The following is a 21,843-nucleotide window of genomic DNA, read 5'->3' as shown; positions in this document are numbered from 1 at the left end:
ATTAAAATGGAGATAATGCTCTATTTCCCAGAGATATTGAGAGAATAAAATGAAATAACATTCTCAAAATGCTTTGCAAACTTTAAAGCACTATAACATATTTTTATTAAATTTTATTTATTATTATATTATGTTATTATTTATAAAATATCATTTTTATCATTGTGAGTGAGACTGAGGTTCACACTGTGACATAATTTCCAGAGTTTATATAAACTGAAATATCTTCTCTCCTTTTTGACTAGAATTCAAATGATGAAACTCTCAAATTGGGGGGAAAAATCTTCATAGAGCATAATAAGTCCAGTTTTCTGATCCATCTGTCTTGAAACATGAAGATAAGTAAGTTCAAAAGTTAAATGTGAAAAATCCAAATAGTGGAAATTTCCACAATATGTAAGTGGCAGATAATGAATGGCAATGATGATCAATTCAAATGTTACTTTTTACCTAATACACAAATATATATATATATATATATATATATTTAAGAATATGATAAATTCAAATATTTCAGTACCCAAATTCACTTACACTGGAACTACAGATTAAAAGTTTTTGAGATCCATTTACAAATGGAAACATTACTAAACTTATCATATTTTGAACCATGATAAATTTTTAATTTTACTGAATTTCCTATAAGTTTTAGACTGCAGTTAATTTAGGAAATAGAGTTAGATTGCCACATATTAACTTTGCCAGTGATTTGCCCAAAGCTAGAATAAAATCCAATTTTGTGCTTTTTAATAGGGAAGTACTAAATTTGATGCCAAAAGTACACAAAATAAAGAGAATAGATCTTTTACTTTAAATATCCTGAGCTTAAAATGATAAACACAGAATGTTAGGACAAGAAAACTGAATGCATTTGCATTCTAAGTTCGTTTTACTGACACATAGGAGGTTCCAAGACTGTTTTGTGGTAAAACTGTTTACCATGATTTTAGTGAATGCTTATATTTTCAAGTTAAACAATATATTCCTCTCAAATGGGTTTGATATAAGCAAATATTCCAAATATGCCCTTTCTACTTTACTCTCAGAAGCTGAAGTTTAAGCAATGGACTAGAATGAGCTTAGCTGCAACTTATCTAGAGCCTCTGAGAACAGAAGATAGAGGATCACCCTGTGGTCAGGAGAGATAAAATTCTGCATTTATAGTAGTCAGGTTATATAGTAGTCAACTTATAGCCAACTACATAAATAGGAAAATAAACTTCTATTTAAGCAGACTTTAGATAGAAACTACATTCATGACCCCATAAACTTTGGATTGGAAGTTTCCAAAGCAGAAGGAACCCATCTTATCTGTCCTATTCAAATTCCCCTTAAGAATAAGACACACAGTGAACTACAATCAGGGGATACTCTATTTGCTGCTGGGCAGGATAAGGATGATGAGTCTTGAATAGACCCGAATGTCATTCCCTGCATGGCTTCCAGATAGGCCTATATCCCAAACTACCATATTCTAATAGTAGAATGATAAACACAGTTGGAATCAACACAAGTTTAAGAAAACATTATGCATGCTCTAATGAATAATTAAATGATGTACATTAAAATTATCAGCAAATTCCAGTTATAAGAACTTGGTACAAAGAACTGTCTGCTATTTAGATGTATCTTTTCTGCTCTTTGCTTATTAAATCCAAAGATTATGTGGCACATCTGCCAACTCCCAACAGCATTTGGATATTTCTTTGATGAGTGTCATGAACTGTGGGATGAAGGTGAAAAAACTCTGCCTCTTGCCTCATGCTGCAGGATATAAACTATGTGCCCCAGACAGCAGTAATTTTTTATTCTTTTAAAGGTCACAAAGGATAAATGATTACAATAACATTTCACCCACTGACTCTGCTTTTTCACCAGTAAATCCTGATATTGATTTTTAAAGCTGCAAATCTTGCATTCAGATATTTCTGATCAGCCTGTAAATCCTTTAAAATCAATTTTTTTTTCTGAATGAAAGACCCAAAGAAACAGATGATGGATTTCATAGACTGTCAAAGCAACAATGTTACATTTCATGGTTTGTCATTGAATAGGATATAAAAGCACCCCAAGGTAGATTATTTATATTGTTATAATCATTCTTCAATATTGAAAGTTGTTTTATAGGGAATAAAAATAAAACATTAAAATAACTTTTTTTGCCAGAACTAGAATTTTCCTGCTTTGGAATTAGACAACAAAAAAAATTGCTACAGAAGCTGTTTTCTTTGGGTCAAGTCTACATTACTATATGCATCAGCCAAAATAAACCACTTCCCCAGAACAGATGTAGTATGTTTTTCCTACTACCTATTAAAAAGTGTCATTTTTACTGGGGAGATGGGATTTGATCTTTCATTGACCTTTTTTATTTTTTTAAAACTACGATCCTCCAAAAGGTCACCAGGCATTGGATTCTTATTTCACTCAGGACAATTATGTCAAAATGGATTTCTCCTTTCCTGAGTAACGTATGTGAGAAAGACACTGAGAAGTCCTAAACTTTTTATATCCAGGTGAGGTTTCACTTCAAATATGTTCATTTCAAAGGCATTTCCCTTTAATTCCCACATCATTCATTCATAGAGAGGCAGCATTGTAAATGATGAAAGATCACTGGACTCAGCCAATAAGCATTTATTAAGTACCTACTTTTTTGATTGGCAAAGTGCTAATTGATGTACAAAAAAGTTAAAAAGAGCTGGGGTGGAAGAAGGGTGGGGAAAGGATGGAAAAATCTATCCCTATTATTAAGGAGCTCACAGTCTAATAGGGGAGAAAATAGGCTAACAACTACATACAAACATGAACTAGACAGGATATATTGGAGATAATCAACCAAGTAAAGGCACTAGCCTTAAGGGGAAGGTAGAATTTAGTGGGAACTTGAAGAAAACTAGGGAAGGGAGAAACTAGAGATAATGAAGAAGAGATTTTCAGACATAAGGAAACCAGTGAAAAGCCCCTGTGTTGGGAAATAGGGAGTCTTTTGTTTGAGCAATTACAAAGAGGCCAATATCACTGATCTGTAGAATACATAGGAGTGGGGGTGAGTCAGAGTGGTTGGGGGGGGGAGTAAAAAAAAGACTTGAAAGAGTAAGAGGAAGCCAGTTTATAAAATCATGAAGAGCCTTGTGCATAAAACAGTGGATTTTATATTTTATCCTGAAGATGAGAGGAAGTCACTGGAGCTCATTGACTTGTGTTTTTTAGGAAGATTAATCTTATCAATCAATTAGGAAGCTGAGTGGAGGACAGACTAGAATAGAAAAAGAATCAAATCAGTAACTCAAATTAGCACACTGTTGCAATAGCCTCGGTATGAAGCCATGAGGACTCAGGACAGGGCAGTGATGGAGTCAAAGGAGAAAAGATGGGATGTACGAGAGATTTTAAGAAAGTAAAATCAATAACTTTATAATTGATTGAATATGAGGAGAGGTGGTAAAAGAAAGGAAGGAGTAAAGAATGATAGCTTTGATTTGAAGCTAAGTGCAAAGTAAGGGCTGTTGTGCTCTTGATAGGAAAATTAGGAGAGAGAGAGAGAAAAAAATAATGTTTTCTGCTTTGGACACATCGAATTTAAGAATTTAAGATGTTTATAGTATCTCTAGTATGAGATGTCCAATAGGCAGTTAGAGATGCAAAATTGAAAGTGATGAGGGAGGTTAGAGCTGGATAAATAAATCTGAGGAAAGAATCAGCATAGAGATCATAACAGGATCCATGGGAGCTGGTGAGATCACCATGTGAAAACATATAAAAGGGAAGAACAAATTCAGAATTGGAAGATCTGAATTCAAATTCCATTCTATTTCTTCCTAGATTTCTGACTGTGACCAGTCATGAAAGAAAATGAGAATTTATCTTTAAATGTGGAGAAGAAAAAGCAAAGGACATTTCAAATATAGACAGAACAGGAGAAAAGGCACAGAGGTGCTAATAAGCAACAGTAAAGAGACTGGACTGATTTGAATGGAAGCTCAGTATGTGCTGTGTATGTTGTGTGAAGGGGTTTGGAAATAAGATTGGCTAGGTAGAGTGGGGCTGAAGGAGCTAGGAAGTCAGGGAATAGGGAAGTGATGATGAAAGTAATGTTTAAGTAAAATTCAAGGAACTGTAGGGTTAAGAGCCTGATAACAAGAAGACAGTATGTCAACAATCCTGGTATGAGAGGATGGGAATGGAATGCCAGATTTGGATAATGGCAATTGAAAGGAAGAAGTAATACAAGCAATGTTTTAAAAAAAAGAACACACACAGAGAGGCAGCTAGGTGGCTCAGTGGACAGAGCACCAGCCTTGGAGTCAGGAGTACCTGGGTTCAAATCCAACCTCAGACAATAATTACCTAGCCATGTGGCCTTGGGGAAGCCACTTAACCCCATTGCCTTGAAAAATCTAAAAAATAGCAAACAAAAAAACACACACACATACACACAAATGTGACCACTTATCAATTGAGAATTCGCTGAGCATTTTTGGTATACGAATGTCGTAGCATGTTGTACCATAAAAATGAGGAATATGAGAAATTTAGATAAATGGGGACAGACTTATATGACTTGATACAAAGAGAAGCAGGCAAAAGAAGAAGACCATTTTGGTCATATATACAATAACCATACTTAAGAAAATAAAAAGAATATTAATTGAATCTAAGAACTGATTAACTGTGATGACCAGTTTATGTTCCAAGAGAAGAGAAGAAGAAGAAATGCATTTTTTCTTCTTTGGTAGAAGGATAGGTGACTAGTGGTGTGGAACATAGCATTTTCTCTGAGAAATGGTGTCTACTTGATGTTGTTTCTCTGCTTCTTTTTAATATGGAATTCACTGGATGGTATGCTTGTGTGTGTGTGCGTGTGTGTGTGTGTGTGTGTGTGTGAGAGAGAGAGAGAGAGAGAGAGAGAGAGAGAGAGACAAATAGACACAGAGAGAAAGAGATCATTCTAAAATTTATTCTGATGAAAAAATAAAAGATATTAATAAAACTTTTTTAAAAGAACTCATAGAACATGGTAGACAAAGTGACTGAAAGAAAAGAAGGAATAAAATATGGGACAAAAGTTATAACTCTTAAAGAAGTAAGATATTGAGAAAAGAATATAAAAGGCAGAGTGAAGTTCATAAAACTTAAAGAGAAAATGTTTAAATGCAACTAAGAAATTATGTAACCGCTTAGCTAAAGTGGTTAAAGCTTGGTAGTAATATAGACAAAGATGAAGGCTCCATTTCCTCTTGTCCAATCAAACTATTTATGGCCTATTCAAGACCATAAATAATATATTTCCACATCAACCAAAATCCTAGCCTTGTAGCCATGATGGACAAAGGAGCATATAAAGCTGAGGATAATCCCTTCACTAAAGAAACAAATCAGAATACTCCCTTTCCTGGTGGTGATAGCACTATTAACATCTTTTTTTCTTTATTTAGGGCCAGGCCACCTTAAATCTCTTTTGGAAATAGCTGGGGTATAACTCACAACTAAATAAATAGGTTTACAAAAATAATTTCCAAAAAGTATTAAAGCTATCTTATAATGGGCAACTTGCCACATAAAAGGTAATTGTCCACAAGTTCAGTCCCATTTAGGGTCTCTACCAAGGATGACATCTGAGAAGCATCAAATATAGACTTGAAAGTTTTCTTCCCTTTGTGATGGAAATGCCATCCACATCCAGAGAAAGATCTGTGGAATCTGAATGCAGATGAAAGCATTCTATTTTCACTTTTTTATTTGTTTTTTGTTTTTTCTTTCTCATGGTTTCTCTTTTTTGCTCTGATTCCTTTTTAAACAACATAACTAATATAGAAATATTTTAACATGATTGTGCATTAATGGCTTATATCACATTGTATGCTATCTTGGGGAGGAGAGGAAGAAAGAGAGAAGAGAAAAATTTACAAAAATAAATATTGAAAACTATCTCTACATGTAATTGGAAAAAAATGAAATACTATATTAAAAAAATTTTCTTTCCTGACCTGGAGATATGTTCCTGAAGATTATTCCAGAAAGTTCAAGGTCTGGAAATTCCCAGATAGTTGCAAAGGCTTTGATGACAAACTAGGAGACGTGCTAGAAATAATCTAAAGACTACTTTAGAGGTCAGAGAGGTTCATTAGCAAAAGGTTGGTCATCAGATGATATCTTTTCCTGGTTACTTCATTTCATAAAATTTTTTTTTACTAAGGTGTGAAACCATTATAATCTGCATTGATAGAAGAAGGAACTACACTGATGAATGTGCAACTGTTCTAAGTTATTAAATCATAAGCATCTAGACTAAAACTGACAAAATTCACTAGCAAACACTAGATAATCCATTTATAATACAATATAACTAGGATTTATACCATACTTTAAGATTTACACAACACTAGGGGGCGGCTAGGTGGCACAGTGGATAAAGCACTGGCCCTGGATTCAGGAGTCCCTGGGTTCAAATCCGGTCTCAGACACTTAATAATTACCTAGCTGTGTGGCCTTGGGCAAGCCACTTAACCCCATTTGCCTTGCACAAGGAAAAAAAACTAAAAAAAAAGATTTGCACAACATTTTGCAAATTTTATCTCTTTTATTGTCATAACAACCCCAGGAAGTAGGTGCTATTTTTTAATCTCCATTTTAAAGATGAGGATGCTGAAGCTCAGAGAGGTTAAAATGATTTGCTCAGGGTCACAGTTTATCTGAAGCCAGATTTGAATTCAAGCCTGCTTTACTGCAGGTCAAGTGCTCCTTCCACTTTGACACCTAATCACCTAATCCCAAATATCCAGATGTCTCAGAATCAGAGAATTAGATTTGTCAGACTTGGAAGAGTTCCCAGAGTTCATCAAATCTAACCCAAATCTGGACAGTAATTCCCACTACAATATAACCGCCATATGGTCAACCAACCTGGCTCAAAACTTCTAATGACAGGGCATCCATGACTTCCTGAGGCAACTCATTCTACTTTTCTATGTTTCTAATTATTAAGAAGTTTTCTCCCCTCACAATAGTATTAAATCTGCCTCTTGGCAGTTCCTACCAATTGTTGCTTGGATGAAAAAGGGTCTTCTCCTTACAACAACCCTATGAACACTTGGACATAGTGAATTGGCACAGCTAGAAGACCTGAGTTCAAATCCAGCCTCATATTTATTCACTGTGACCCTGAGCAAGAGACTTAACCTCCGTATGCCTCAGTTTTTTCAAATGCAAAATGGGGATAATGATGTTGTGATGATCTAATAGGATAATACTTATAAAAAGTATTTAGCTTGGCACATATTAGGCACTTAAGAAATACTTATTCCCTTCCTTTCCCCTCTCCACTGGTTCTTTTCTACTTCAGGCTAAATGTACTCCATTCCTTAAGCTGAGTCTCTTGAAGTATGTTTTCCAGTCCTCTCATTATCCTTAAAGTTGGACATTCTCCAGTTTATCACAATGTTCTTCCTAATCTGTGTCCAAAATTGAACATGGTCCTCCTGGTGCAGTTGGACAAGGGAAGAGCACAGCAGGGCTATTACCTCCCTAGTGATAATTAGCCTCTCTTAAAGCAAGCCAAGATCTCCTGGTATTTTTGGCTGCCACTTTGAAGTTGACTCATTTCGAGCTGGCAGTCCACTAAAATCCTTGCACCTTTTCCAGATAAGCAACCTGGTGAAATACCACATCTCTGCTATTTTGTATTAGAATCTCTCTCTCTCTCTCTCTCTCTCTCTCTCTCTCTCTCTCTCTCTCTCTCTCTGTCTCTCTCTCTGTCTCTCTCTGTCTCTCTCTCTGTCTCTCTCTGTCTCTCTCTGTCTCTCTCTCTCTCTCTCTCTTCCCTTCCTTTTCCCCAACACAATTTCTTATCCTTATTACCTCGCTCAGAGAGAAAGAGAAAGAGTATAAGCACATTAAATATTGTAACAATCATTACACATAAACCAAGAAAATTCTAATTCCCCTATTTGGAGGCAGCTTTTTTTTTTCCCTATGGGCTTTGGTCCTTGTTATTTAAATATAAATTAAGAGTGGTTATTTGACATACACGGAAAACTAAAAAAAAGCACAAATCAAAGAGAAGATGAGATAGTCAGAAAGGAGAATAAATCAAATAATGAGAACACGGAGATGGGAATGACATAGGTCAGAAAGCCACTGGAGCCAAAGGGAAAGTCAGTCTGGAGAAAGCTAGACTGTAACAGATGAAAGGGTAAGTTCAGGCTTCAGTTCCTGGCCATGCATAATCTCTAGCCGCACATAAGAAACCCTGACAGAACTGCCCAATAAAGTCGATGTCACTGCCTACCCGTTTTTATTTCAGGTAGTTAGACAGTTAGTACATCGTTAATTCCTTCACATACTCAAACTCCACATCACACTTAGTTTCACCTTATCTTCCCCTCCTTCTTTTTCAGATCTCTGACTGAAGATAAAAGCTCTGCCCTCATGCATCCATGAGAATGCCAAAACAAAAGGAATCTTTAGGAGTTATAGTTGAATTAGTCTACCAACTAAAAACACCAACACATTTCTGTTTTAGGTTGGGGGTGGTGATAATAAAAAGATGAGACAGTGCTGTAATATAGAGGACCATCATTAAAAGTTCTCTCTTCGACAGTTGCTTAGACATGGCTTTTCTTGCAACTGTTTAAAGATGAGCATGTAAATAAAAGTCTTGCTCTCAGGAATGTACTGGCAGCCAGGATCTTTCTCCGCTGGTTTTGGCTGACTCTATTTGCTGGGATTAAGAAAAATGCTGCAGGCATTTTGAGTTTGCTTGAAAATGTCCCTCACCTCGTCACTGCTCTAAGGACCTACTAACATCTTCCCTTTAGCTCATACATAACAAAGTAATGATGATAATAATAATAATAATAATAATAATAATAATAATAATAATAACTAGCATTATAGAGCACTTTAAAGTTTGCAAAGAGAAACACAAATATTACTTCATTCGATCCTCATATCAACCCTGAAAGGTAGGGGATATAATGATTCTCATTTTGCAATTTGAGGAAACTGAGACAGACAGACATTGTGCCTTGTTTAGGGTCACACAGCTACTAAGTGTCTAAGACAGGATTTGAATTCATATCATTCTCACTACAGGTCCCCTGCATCATCAAGTTCCCTCATATTACCCGCAAACCTTTATTCAGTGTCTTAAGGTTTGTAAGTCACACACACACACACACACACACACACACAGACAGAGATAAGAGATATAAAATCTCATTTTTCTACTTAAAAAATTAGGAAATATTATTATTATTGCTATTTTACAGAGAAGGAAATGGAAGTAGATGAAATTGTCTAGGATCATACAGTTAGTACTTTAATATCTCTATTCCTTCTGCCACTTAACTGTCTCTATAATGATCCACTTTGATGGAAATCCACAAATATATAATGTTACCATTAAGAAATCACGGATTCACAGAATTTTAGAGCTGCAAGCCATTTTAGTGATCAGTTTGTATAATTTCTTTCAATTTACTGATGAGGGAACCTGAGACTGAGAGAAGCATATTGATGTTCTTTTGAATCAAATTTAGGATTTGAATCTAAATCTCCTTCTCATGTTTTTCTCTATATCATTGCTATAATAAGGACAAATTCCCTTAGGAACTGATACAGCAGGAGAGGAAGAGGACTTACTTTACTGCGGTGCAATGGAGTCAGTGCTTGGAATCAGGAAGATTCCTTTTCCTAAATTCAAATCTAGCCTCAGGCACTTAAATAGCTGTGCCACAAGTGGCAAGCCCACTTAGCCCCATTTGCCTCAATTTCCTCATCTGTAAAATGATCTGGAGAAGGAAATGGCAAACCACTCCAGTATCTTTTCCTAGAAAATCCCAAGTTAGGGTCACAATGAATCATATGGGACTGAAAATGACTGGACAAAAGTCAGGGAACCCTAAGATGTAATTCTAGATAGAGATGAGAATAGTATATGCTGCAAAGAACACTAGAGTCAAATCTCATTTCTTATTATTTATTACTACTGAAATCTTGGGCAAGTTATCTAACCCCTATGGTTCTATTTCTTCATCCATAAACCAAGATGGTTGAACTTATTTCCAAGGTCTCTTCAGATTCTCTCTATATATTATGATTGTTTAGTGAGCTCAAAGGTCAATTCTCAGGGGAGCCAAGTCCTGGCAGGGGTACCCTTTTCTCTACTTAATTTTTAGGCTTTGCATTTATCTCTACCCCCACGGATTTAGAAAAAGTTTTACATACAAAAAAGATTGGTGGCTTTTGTCACATCCAGGAGCTTCCCACTACAAGCTTACACTAGCACAAAGGCCTAACTACAAACCTTAGTGTCATTATTAATATCTATTAGAAGTAATTGAAAAATATTTCTGAGAGTCAAATTGACTACCAATGCAATTGATAAGATAGGTAGAGTATTCAAGAAATCAGTGCCAACTAGAAAGTCAGTGTGTGGGAATCCTAGAGCATATTTTTTTGCCTAGTTTTCAGTTTCAACTTATGCTTCAGCTTTGGGAATTTCCTGTTTTCAGTGCAATAAGGATAAGAGTATCTATCTTTTTCTTTCCTTCCAAGTAAATCAAGGGAAACCAGTCACTCAACCATGACTTATTTGTTGCCTATCTATACAGTTAAGAAGGGATAATTTCAAGGCCTTTTTTGTACATTTGTAAATGTGATAATTCAGTTTCATTCTTGATCTTTATCAAAAAAAAGTTGATCACATGGAGAAATGGGACCTCAACTAACAGGAAAAAAATTTAGGAACATGGCAAATGTAAAGCAGATAATATTTTCTGGTTCTAATAGAAAAAAAATTATATACATTCTTAGAATCAAAGATTTAGAGCAAAGTCAGACCTCAGGGACCTCTGAGTTGCAAGCCTTCATTTTACAGATGAGGAAACTGAGGCAGAGAGAAGACAAACAATTTGCCCAGGGTAACGCCACATAATAGTCATCTGAAGCAATATCTACCTCTCTAATTCTACATATTTGTTAGTTTATTTGTTGTCATTACCATTTTATTGTTCTTTGGGAGGCAGCTCTCTTTGACCTCTTTATTGCATTCCCAGTTCTTAGCACACTTTCTGGAACATAATAGGTGTTTTACAATTGCATCTTGACCTAATGACTGACTATCCACCCACCCTACCAGGTTTCCAACAATACCTGTTAAAGTCAACCTGTCTAGGGTACTTTCTATCCAAGATTAAATTTGCCTGGTTTCCGGGGTGGGGGGGGGAGGAGGTAAACAGAGGCAAAGAATGATTTCAAGAATTCATTCCAATCTGACCCATGCTATCCTATTTCTTTTGTTTATTCATTCATTCATTCCTTCCTTCCTTCATTTATTTATTTAGAGCAATGGGGTTAAGAGTGACTTGCCCAAAGTCACACACAGCTAGGCAATTATCAAGTGTCTGAAGTCAAGTTTTAACTCAGGTCCTCCTGACTTCAGAGCTGCTGTTCTATCCACTGCACCACACAGCTGCCCCAATACCATCCTATTTCTAAATCATTGTCTTTTGCATTTGAGGAAGACTCTTCTAGAAATGTCCCCACCTTGGGTCTCAAAAGCCCTTTCCATAATGAGTCTAGCTTGTGTTACCTGAAAATTTAGTTAAAAATTATACCTTCCTTATCATGGGCTTCTCTCATTTTTGTAGCTGGGCCTCTGGGTTCCTTCTTCAGATGCCTTTATTCAAATTAGATTTCTTTGTTCTGACTAATGAACCAACTGCAAGATGCTACTGTTGCTCAAAGATCTATGACTTTGCCAGATTACATCAAGTCTTATTTTGTTCAGCTTAGACAATATTATCTACCATGAGAAGTTTATATTTAGCATTTTTAAATGACTATAAGAATGTTGACAATAATAAACACTATTGTTATTTAATATTTGTATCCCTACTTTTTAAAAAGGGAAAGAAAATAAGTATTTTTATAGTGCCAACTATGTATCAGGACAAATTTACAAATATTTACAATAATACCTAAGATATATTACATTCTAATTTTAAATGGGAGAATTTGAATTGTTAGCATGGTCAGTATCATTCCTTCATTTCTGGGTGACTCTCCAAAGTCAGCAGTTAAGATTCATAAATAAGATTTATTCTTTACATTTTTTTCATTTGGCCCATATAATCATAGATTTTTTAAATATCTCCCAGACATACCATGAGTATTTTCTGCTTTTGTCTTTTTTTGCAGGAACTATATACATATATATATATATATATATATATGTATATATATATATATGTTTTCAATGTCACATTTGCCAGTGAGAAATTCAAGCATGAACATATCTGGCCTTCCCCCACTCCCCTCCTCTATATATCTATCCAATGCCTCCTCTTGATCTGATGTCAGTTCAGATTACCTTTCTCTCAGCTGACACTGAGCTAGCCAATGATGCATTTTCCCTGTTGCTGGGTGACTGTGAATAGTCTGAAAAAAGCATTCTATAAATGCAGCAGTTTATAAGCCTGCCATTGGCTAGCTCGACTTTAGTGCAACACAGACAGAATAGCCTGGACTAGAGTGAGAGATGGGAGGAACTATGCAAATAGGGGATTGGCCTGGTCTTCCATCGGAGAGGAAAATGATTTCAAGGCTGAGTGATAGCCCTAACAGTACCTTTTTAAGGGAATATAAATCTCACTGAGAAAAGTTCCAAGCTGCTGAAGAACAGTTAGAGGAAGCTCTAAAAATAAGTCTCAAGGTTGTCCTGCTCTCTCCCCCAAACAACTCTAAACAAAATGCCTCAAAAAAAATCATATGTGTTATAGCCCTGCATATTCTAGCAAGTTTTTTTTTTACAATCAAACCAATTTGCTCATGAAAAGAGATTTTATATCATCAGGGTTTTTTTTAGTCTCCTGGTTAAGTGACTTGCCCAAGGTCATACAGCTAGTGTCAGAGGTTGGATTTGAACTCAGGTCCTCCCAATTCCTTGGTCACCACTCTATCCACTGAATCACCTAGCTGCACCCACCAGCAGTTCTTAATCTGGGGTCCACAAACTTGTGGTTTTAGAATACATACACATATATGTACATGAAATTATCATCTTATTAGCAAAAACTATTCAGTTATCAAACATATGTAAGGTATATAAATATAAAAATTTTTAGAAAATTCAATTCTGTATATATATATTCAGTTTTAAAATTGTTTCAAAATTCCAGTTTTCAAAGATTATCATTATCAATTACATATTTATATATGTATATATTTACAAGTATATTTATATGAATATATAGAAATACAATTATTCATTCTATTATAAGTGTCTGAGGCTGGATTTGAACCCAGGTACTTCTGAATCCAGGGCTGGTTCTCTATCCTCTGCGCCACCTAGCTGCCCCCATAAATGTGTTTTATACATAAATATGTTTATATATAAATATATAAATATATATATATTTATATATAACTGGATACATTTTGTTATTTAGATAATAACTGAATAATATTTTCCAGTTTCTAAATCTTATTCCCTGCTCCATGTAATCTATGATCCAGTGACATTGTCCTTCTGGCGTTCCTTGCTTAAAGGGAAGTAGAATAAGCATTTACCTAGCAAATTTACCTACAATATGTCAGACATTATACAAATATTCATTTTGGGTCCTTATACCAGTCCTGTGAGGTAGGCGCTATTATTAATAACAAGATAGATTTGAACTTGTGCCTTCCTTCTTCCAGGTCCATTGTGCCACCATTTCTGAAATACAGGCATTTCCAAGAACAAACACTGCACATTTGAAATGTTCTCTCTTCTCATCTCTGCCTTCTGGCTTCCCAAACTTCCTCTTCATCTACATTTTCACCTTCTCAAGAATCCTGCCTTTCCTCTGAGATGATGTTAATGTTTGTATATAGGAGTTTGCTCACCTCCTTTAGACTTGGAATTCCTTGAGGGCAGGGGCAGTTTTAAATTTCTTTATAACCCTATTACTTAGCAGAGTTCCTGGCACAGAACAGTTACTTTAAAAAATTTTGCTTTCTTGAACCATATTTCAATATAATTGATTTTTTGTATTTATTTTACACCCTTAAAGACATTATTCTGCAAAGGGTTCATAGGTTTTACCAGACTGACAAAGGATTTCATGACAGAAAAATGTAATGAGGCCTTGTTTTAGGGACTTTCAAGGGAGATTTGGGGCTCCTGCTTTTCTTTCTGCCTCCACCATGCTTGGCATTGCCTTATTTTCATCTCCAAATTCTTGAGCAGCCACAGGGAGTGAAAACATGTCATGGGAAATGTTCAGCTATGTTTTATTTCTCATTCCTCATCTCCACCACAGGAAGCAATGAGCCTCCGTTTGAAATATCTCTACCCTGTTGGGAAGATAAGCACATCCCTATCTAAACAGTCTTAGGACTGATTCTGGTAGTGAGAAATGTCTTTGCATACAACTTAAGGCTTTTGCTAGGCTCAGGTTAACTGTACACACACAAATCTGCCAAACAGCTGGTGGAAAAGTCTCTCTTTTTCCTAATTAAATGCTAATAAGTCTGGAAAGCAGATAGAAATTGAGTCAACTTACTGTGTCTTAAACAACTGATATGTTTTCTCCCATTTATTCTGCCTAATTATCCAATAGGCTTTTCCTCAATTCAAGTAGATAAGAAAATCCACCCCCCCAAACAATTGAGGGGTTCTAAATCTAGTAGTGACCTGAATAGACAAAAGTCACTATTTCTTATTCAAATCTTGGGTAGTGTTTCTGGTAGAAGTCAGAAGCCAGAACTTAAGAATAAAAATAATAACAAGGACTCATGTTTATAGTGTTTTAAGTTTACAAAATACTTCCCTCACAACAATTTTGTGATTCTGATTGTGTATCACTAGCTATCTCTTTCAGATGAACCCCAGAGAGTTTAGGTGACTCCCAGAGGCATATAGCAAGTAAGCATTAGAACTAATATTCCATCCCAGATCATTCCTAGGTCCATGTCCAGATTAATCAAAGAAACAAAATGCATACTCTTGTCTGTGTGGTGACCATTCCACCATCATCTTCTTCTAATCTACTCTTCCAGTCTCTTTCACACCAATATTGCTAATATATAGATCATTTGCCTGATCTCTTCCCCATTTAAATGTGAACTTCTTGAGAAGAGGGATTGTCTTTTTTACCTTTCTTTGTATCTCCAGGGCTTACCACAATGCTTAATAAATATTTGCTATTTTTAAACTAGTCTTTTTTATTTGTATTTGTACAAACCATTCTCCAAATCTAGAATCACTCTTTTCTCATCTCTACATCTCAGAATCCTAGTCTCCCTTCAAGGTTCAATAAATTGAGCTTAGCAAACCTTTGAATCCTTCCCTGATCTTTCCTCTTCTCTCCCTTCTCCATTTTTCTAGTACTGTACTTTTTTGTGTCTATGTAGAATCTTCTACCTTTTGTAGAACATAATGGGAATGGACTGTCTTATTTTTAACTTTTTACAATGTTTTTCCCTTAATAGTTACCATACTTCTTATTGAGCAAAGGTACCAGACAGCCTGGCTGACAGAAAGGCAGAAATACTGTGAGAACCACCCCTAAAAATAAGAGCTGGGCCCTAGAGGAACTAAATCAAAACAAAAGATCAGATCTAGTTCTGGCTAAAATGTAGAGTATGTAAACAAGACAATATGAAAAAAAGTTTAGAAGAGTAGAAACTTATTATGTAGGGCCTTCAATTCTACACTAAAATGAGGGAATTGAACTGGATGGACTTTAAGGTCCCTACAAACTCAAATTTTATGAATTTGTATAATCTCCTGAGAGGCAGAATGATTTAGTGGATAGAACTTGACCTCAGAAGTGGAAAACCTGAGTTCAAATCCCATCTCTAACACATACTAACTGTGTGACCCAGGTAAGTCACCTTAAGCATTCAATATTCTGTAAAACTCTAAAACTATTAGTTTCAGAGTGGTGCCTACCTACACCGGTAGAAGGCATTTTCTTACTCGAGAGCCACAGGTCCAATTCCTAGTCCAAGAGGTAACAGAGAATTTACTGAAGATTTTTGCTCAAACTTTCTGCCATAGAAAGATCTTTTTGATACACCTTTGTAGAGGATTGACAAAAGAAAGGAAATTCTTGGAACAGGAAAACCAATTAAAAGGCTTTCATAACATATTTGGAAAAAGCAATGATTTTTTAAATTGTATGTGCACATACATGTAGTATTCACATTAATTTTTAAACATGAACAATGATGAAGTAGATGGAGGATTATGAGATTTATTTGCTTTTATACTGAATTACTCATAATAACCTTATAAATAAAAATAAAAAGTGTTGGTTGTTTGAGACTACAGCAGACCCACCTTCATTATGGGATAGCATAAAGAGCCCAAGACAAAGAGCCAGTACATCTCACTTATCATCTGAGTTTTTTCTACCAACCACTAATAAGTCATCTAACCTTTCTGAGACTGAAATTTTTTTCTTTTTTCTCTTGTAAGTAAACCCTAGAAAATTTACTTGTGGTCTAGACTAGGTAGCAGACAGGCATAAGAAGAGGAAAAGGGAGTGAATACCAAACATAGCTATCTAGGTACAATGGCAGTGACTAAAGAAAGGGGAAAAAAGATAATGAAGGATGGATTGTGGCAGTTCCCTGGTCTCAAGGAATGAAGCTGGTCTAGATATCAAGGTCAGAACACTATTGACTCTTAAGTGATTAGATAAATTAGTGAAAAGTGAGAATCCCTGAGTTAAAATACAAAAATCAGATATTCACAGATAGGGCAGGGTAAGATAAATGATAAAGTCTTTTCTGGCCTTGAAGCTCTAAAACATTGAAACAAAAAGTCCTGTTTTTAGGACAGATGGCAAGAATTTAATAGCATCTTTTTAGTTAGAGTTTTGTACATTTCCTCAAGACCACTGTTTTGTATCATTGATTTAGAGGCAACAGTAATCTTTAATGTGAACTAGACTAATCCCTTCTTTTTTCAGATGAGGAAACTGGTGGCCCAAGTAGTGACATGATTTGAGCAAAGTCACATAATTAGAAAGTGGAAGAGGTGTGATCCAAGCCAAGTTCTTCTGATTGAATATCCAGTATTCTTTCTTTCTTTTTTTAGGTTTTTGCAAGGCAAATGGGGTTAAGTGGCTTGCCCAAGGCCACACAGCTAGGTAATTATTAAGTATCTGAGGTTAGATTTGAACTCAGATACTCCTGACTCCAGGGTCGGTGCTCTATTCACTGTGCTACCTAGCTGCCCCTTCCAGTATTCTTTCTATTATACTATTTTGAAGTCACATGGAATCAGTCAAGGATTGATTTGATATTTTTATTTATTTATTTTTAATTTTTGTTTTATATATTTTATTTATTTATTTGAAATGAAAAGAAACTATTTTACTTAAGGGAGATAATCTGATCAAGCTCTCCATTGGTTTTCTATTTATATATTTTGGGACTGTTCAGATATTTTGCAAGGGAGAATGAGTGAGGGCTTTGCAACAGAAGTCTTAGTTTAATGTGGTTCTCTCACTGTTCAACCTTCACTTCTATATACAACATCAAAGTTATTTCCTGGTTATTTTCAGTCTTAATGTTACAGGCTGAAGTGGCAAATTCTCCACCCAGTTTATAGTCATAGTAATCTTCACACTTAGCATTTACTGCCTAAGGGGCTATACATATTGAAAGGATCTGGGAGAAAAAATCTTCAAAATATATTATCTTTTATTCCTTTTTACTACTATGGATTTTCTTTTGGGGGAAAATTAGACAAAAATGTTTTTCCTGAAAACTTGCCTTCTTTTGTTTGACAGTGTTGAAATCCAGCTTTGGAGAATGGCCATCTGTTCTTCCAAGAAATCCTTGTAAAGTTAGCGCTGCCCTCAACTTTCTTACAGCAACCAAGAAGAAACAAGATAAATTATGACATTTGTTTTGAAGGAAAAGGAGCCTAGTAGCGAAAGTACTGGGATTATTCAGCACATATGCAATGTTCAAAGCTTGTCCATTCCAAATTTTGTTTTCAGATTCCATAAACTGATCCCTTGAAGTTGATAGTCCAGAGTACTTTAGGCTGAGATAACACAGCTGTCTCCAAACTGAGTCAGAAGAGTGAAGTAACACTTTTATAAATACAAAACATGAAATAAACCCCCCATATACAATTGAGCTAACTGTTTAAATCAGAATTCAGCCAGCCAGGTCCAAAGCACAAGTGGATGGACTGACCAGCTATAATTGGATAATGATCCCACTGTGAGAGGAGGAGCAGGCTAAATCAAAAGGTTACCTTGTCTTTTGCAGAAGAAAACTATAGTTATTCATTCAGCATCAGGGGTGTGCTGGTAAATGTTTAACAACCAGCTTTCTGGAAAAAAAAAAGATGTATTTATGCTGCACTTTTAAGTTTGATCTGCAATCTTAACATTTTCTCTATTACATTCTTAGGTTTGGAAATCAAGCAAACAGTAAATCAAGTCCTTTTTTTGTAGCATTTGTCAATTTCTGAGGTATAAATAAATGCTCTCACTGAAAGTCTGAGATGGTCCCTCTTAAGTGGTATCAGCCAGTTTTAACAACATTATTCAGCTCCACCTTCTATAATTTATTTTCCCAATTTTTTTTAAACAGTAGGGATAACTATTTCACAGTCTACCTATGTATTTCTTCCAAGGGTGAAATGCTCTTAGAATCATAGATGAGCATGTCTCCAAAAAGCACAGAATATTTTCTTTCTGGTTCATGTGCAGCATAAGGAGCTTTTCCTTTATGGGTGGTCTAAGAGGTTTGGGGTCCAAGTATTCCACTTTACTGGGTGTTCTTGTGCAAAATACTTAACATTTTTCTCCTTCAGCTGCTTGACATGTAAAATGCTTGATGTTCATGCCTCCCTTTTCCCACCTTTTTCTCAAGATTTTAATTTTAAAATTTAAAAAAATTCTGAGCTTGGCAACCATTGACAAATGTGAACATTTCTGATTGCAAAGAAGAGCAGTAAAATATGGTATGTGAAAGCATGGTCTCTATTATGTACAGCTTGTTTCTAAAAAGCACATATGTAATTCAACATATGAATTCCATCGCTATCCTGCTTGTCTGTATCTCCTTCTGAAGTTCTTTCTCTTTTCTTACATTTTAATTTTTTGACTAGTCTAAAGACTAATCTAAAGACTCATGTTTTCTTACCTAGCCTTAATCAATTAATGGGCTTTACCTCAGTCAAACTGAATGGTGTTAAAGACCTTAGCTTTAAAAGTCCAAAGTCTCCCACTACATCCAGGGACCTCTCTAGTTCTCCTGATTCATATTTGGCCACTAGACCCAGACTCTCTGTAAGCCTTCCCTCACTTAATCCAATTCACTTGTGAATCATGCATCATATTCCTGATGCCATAGTCTTCTTCAAAAATGAAGGACAAACAACATCTCTTAGATCATTCATTTGAGCTTCATACTACCCCTAGATGAGGGGATGATATGAGATAAAATAAACAATTATTATTATATAAAATTAAAAACAGTTTGTATAAACAAAACCACTTTACCTAAAATTATAAGAAAAGCAAATAAATGGGAAAATTTTTGCATCAACTTTCTCTAATAAAGAGAAATAAATGTATATGTATATGTATATGTATATGTATATGTATATGTATATGTATATGTATGTGTATATGTATGTGTATGTGTGTATGTATGTGTATGTGTATATGTATATGTATATGTATATGTATATGTATATGTATATGTATATGTATACAGAGAGAGACAGAAATTCAACTTAAGGGAATAAGAATCATTGATATATCATCAAAGAAAATGAATGAATACTCTCAAGGCAAGTAATCTAAGCTTTCAAGAATATATGATAAAAATAATCCAAATCATTCATAATTAAATACATGAAAATTAAAACTGAGGTTCCACCATGATTGGCAAAGGTGACAAAAAAGGAAAATGAGAGATTTCAGAAGGGTTGTGGAAAAACACTAGTGCACTCTTGGTAGAACTGTGAACTGGTTTAGTTCTTCTGGAATTTAGATCTATGTCACCCAAAGCTATTAAACTGTATATTATACCCTTTGACCCACTGATTTCAATAGTGGCTCTATATCCCAAAGATATCAAGAAGAAATAGGCTCATATTTAAAGCGGCTCTTTTTATGGTTGCAAAACTGGAAACTGGTGGAAGTACTCATCAAGTGGGGAATGGTTGAACAAGTTTTGGTACATGATAACAATGGGAAATAACTGTACTATAAGAAAAGATAAAAACTAAAATTAAAAAAGAATGCTAAAAAAGTAAATATTATATCTATTAAAGAAAAAAATAAAAGATGAAACCTTGGAAGAATTGCATGAACTGATACAGAGTTAAAGTGATGCAGAACTAGGAGTATAATTTACATAATAACAATCATATTATAAAGGCAAATAACTTGGAAAGATTTAGGAACTTTCATCACTATAATAATGAATCATAATTCCAGAAGACCCTTGATGAAATACGCTTCACACCTTCTTATAGGTGAAAGACTCAGTGTACATATATATATATATATATATATATGTATATGTATGTATGTTTACACATGTGTGTTGTGGTATTTTGAATATGGCCAATGAAGGAATTTCCCTTGTTTGTCATGACTATGTATGCTTGTGAAAGGGGTTTATTTTTATTACTTACTCAGGAATGAGTGGGGGGGGGGAGGAAAGCTTCTTCACATTCAAAAAATAAAATTTAAAACAACCAAACCCTGAGCTTTTGAACCTGAGGCCACAATGAAAATCCAAAGAGGCACAGTAGTTATATACCAGCAGATGGCAGCAGAAAGCAACAGAAATGTACCAAATGAAAACATTTAAGGGGAGAGAGCAGGATAGGAGACAGCAGTTACAAGAATCATGGATTTAGGTCATACAGTTGAACCCATTAAACTATAAGGAAACTGAAACTTGAAAAAAAGGAAGAAGAGGAGGTGGAATAACATTTTCATAGATAGCACTTTAAAGTTTGCAAAGTGCTCTCTAAGTATCATGTCTTTTTAGTCTCATAACAACCCTTGGAGGTTGGTGCTATTATAATTGCCTTTGAGGTTAGGTGACTTGCCTAGGATGACGCAACTAGTAAGTGTCTGTGACACGATTTTAACCCTTAAAATAAAAAACCACACAATGCGGCATAATTTAGCCTTGCTGATAGTCTTCATTCCATTTCTTGACCCCTTGAACCCTGAAGACTTTGATCAGGGTGGGATTTCCAACTGTTTTTCATTTTTATGAAACTTCTTATTTGTACATAGCTTGATTCCTTCTTAGCCCCATCTAATTTCTATAAAACCTGGAAGGCTTGCTGTTGTTCAGTCAAGTCTAATTTTTCTTGAACCTGTGGATCACACTGTCCATGGGGTTTTCTTGGCAAAAGTATTGGGGGTGGTTTGCCATTTCCTTCTCAAGTGAATTAAAGAAATCAGAGGTTAAAATGATTTGTTGCTCAAGATCATACAGCTGATTTGAACTTAGGTCTTCTTGACTCCAGGGTCAGCACTCAATCCATTGAGTCACCTAGCCACTTCCCTCCTGGATGAAATGAGTGCGCTAAATAACATGATTGTCCTCACAACCATTTCATTCACATGACTAAATTTGGTTTTCACAAAACCAAAGATAATCCTTCATGGTTATTGTCTTTGAACATGTTGTTTTTCTTTCTCACCTCACGTGGAACAATCTATGTAATTCCATGCAACAGTAGTGAGGGTCAAAAAAAAATCATTTTCATTGGTTTAAAATATGTACAATTTAACTGAATTAGAGATGCAAAAACATAAACCCAAATCTATCAGGATTTGAAATTTGTAA

General features: G+C 35.2%; 1 protein-coding gene and 1 long non-coding RNA gene across 6 annotated transcripts in view; one reads left to right on the top strand and one right to left on the bottom strand.

Moving 5' to 3' along the window:
* PDE11A (phosphodiesterase 11A) overlaps positions 1 to 21,843 on the bottom strand; it is a 468,580-nt gene that overhangs the window by 151,225 nt on the left and 295,512 nt on the right. The window lies entirely within an intron of this gene.
* Positions 1 to 21,843, top strand: part of LOC141507707 (uncharacterized) — a 145,465-nt gene that overhangs the window by 31,255 nt on the left and 92,367 nt on the right. The window contains exon 3 of one of the 4 annotated variants that reach the window (XR_012474247.1): positions 17,793 to 18,128. The exons of 2 other annotated variants lie outside the window; for them this stretch is intronic. This is a non-coding gene — a long non-coding RNA (uncharacterized LOC141507707). Of the gene's footprint in view, positions 1 to 245; positions 324 to 17,792; positions 18,129 to 21,843 lie in introns of those variants that run through there. One more of the 4 variants, XR_012474248.1, reaches the window with a different exon arrangement.

Source organism: Macrotis lagotis, chromosome 1 (genome assembly GCF_037893015.1).
Source record: "Macrotis lagotis isolate mMagLag1 chromosome 1, bilby.v1.9.chrom.fasta, whole genome shotgun sequence".
In the NCBI taxonomy this organism is placed as follows: domain Eukaryota; kingdom Metazoa; phylum Chordata; class Mammalia; order Peramelemorphia; family Peramelidae; genus Macrotis; species Macrotis lagotis.
The sequence above is the reverse complement of the archived record's forward strand: the minus strand, read 5'-3'. Positions and strand labels throughout refer to the sequence as shown.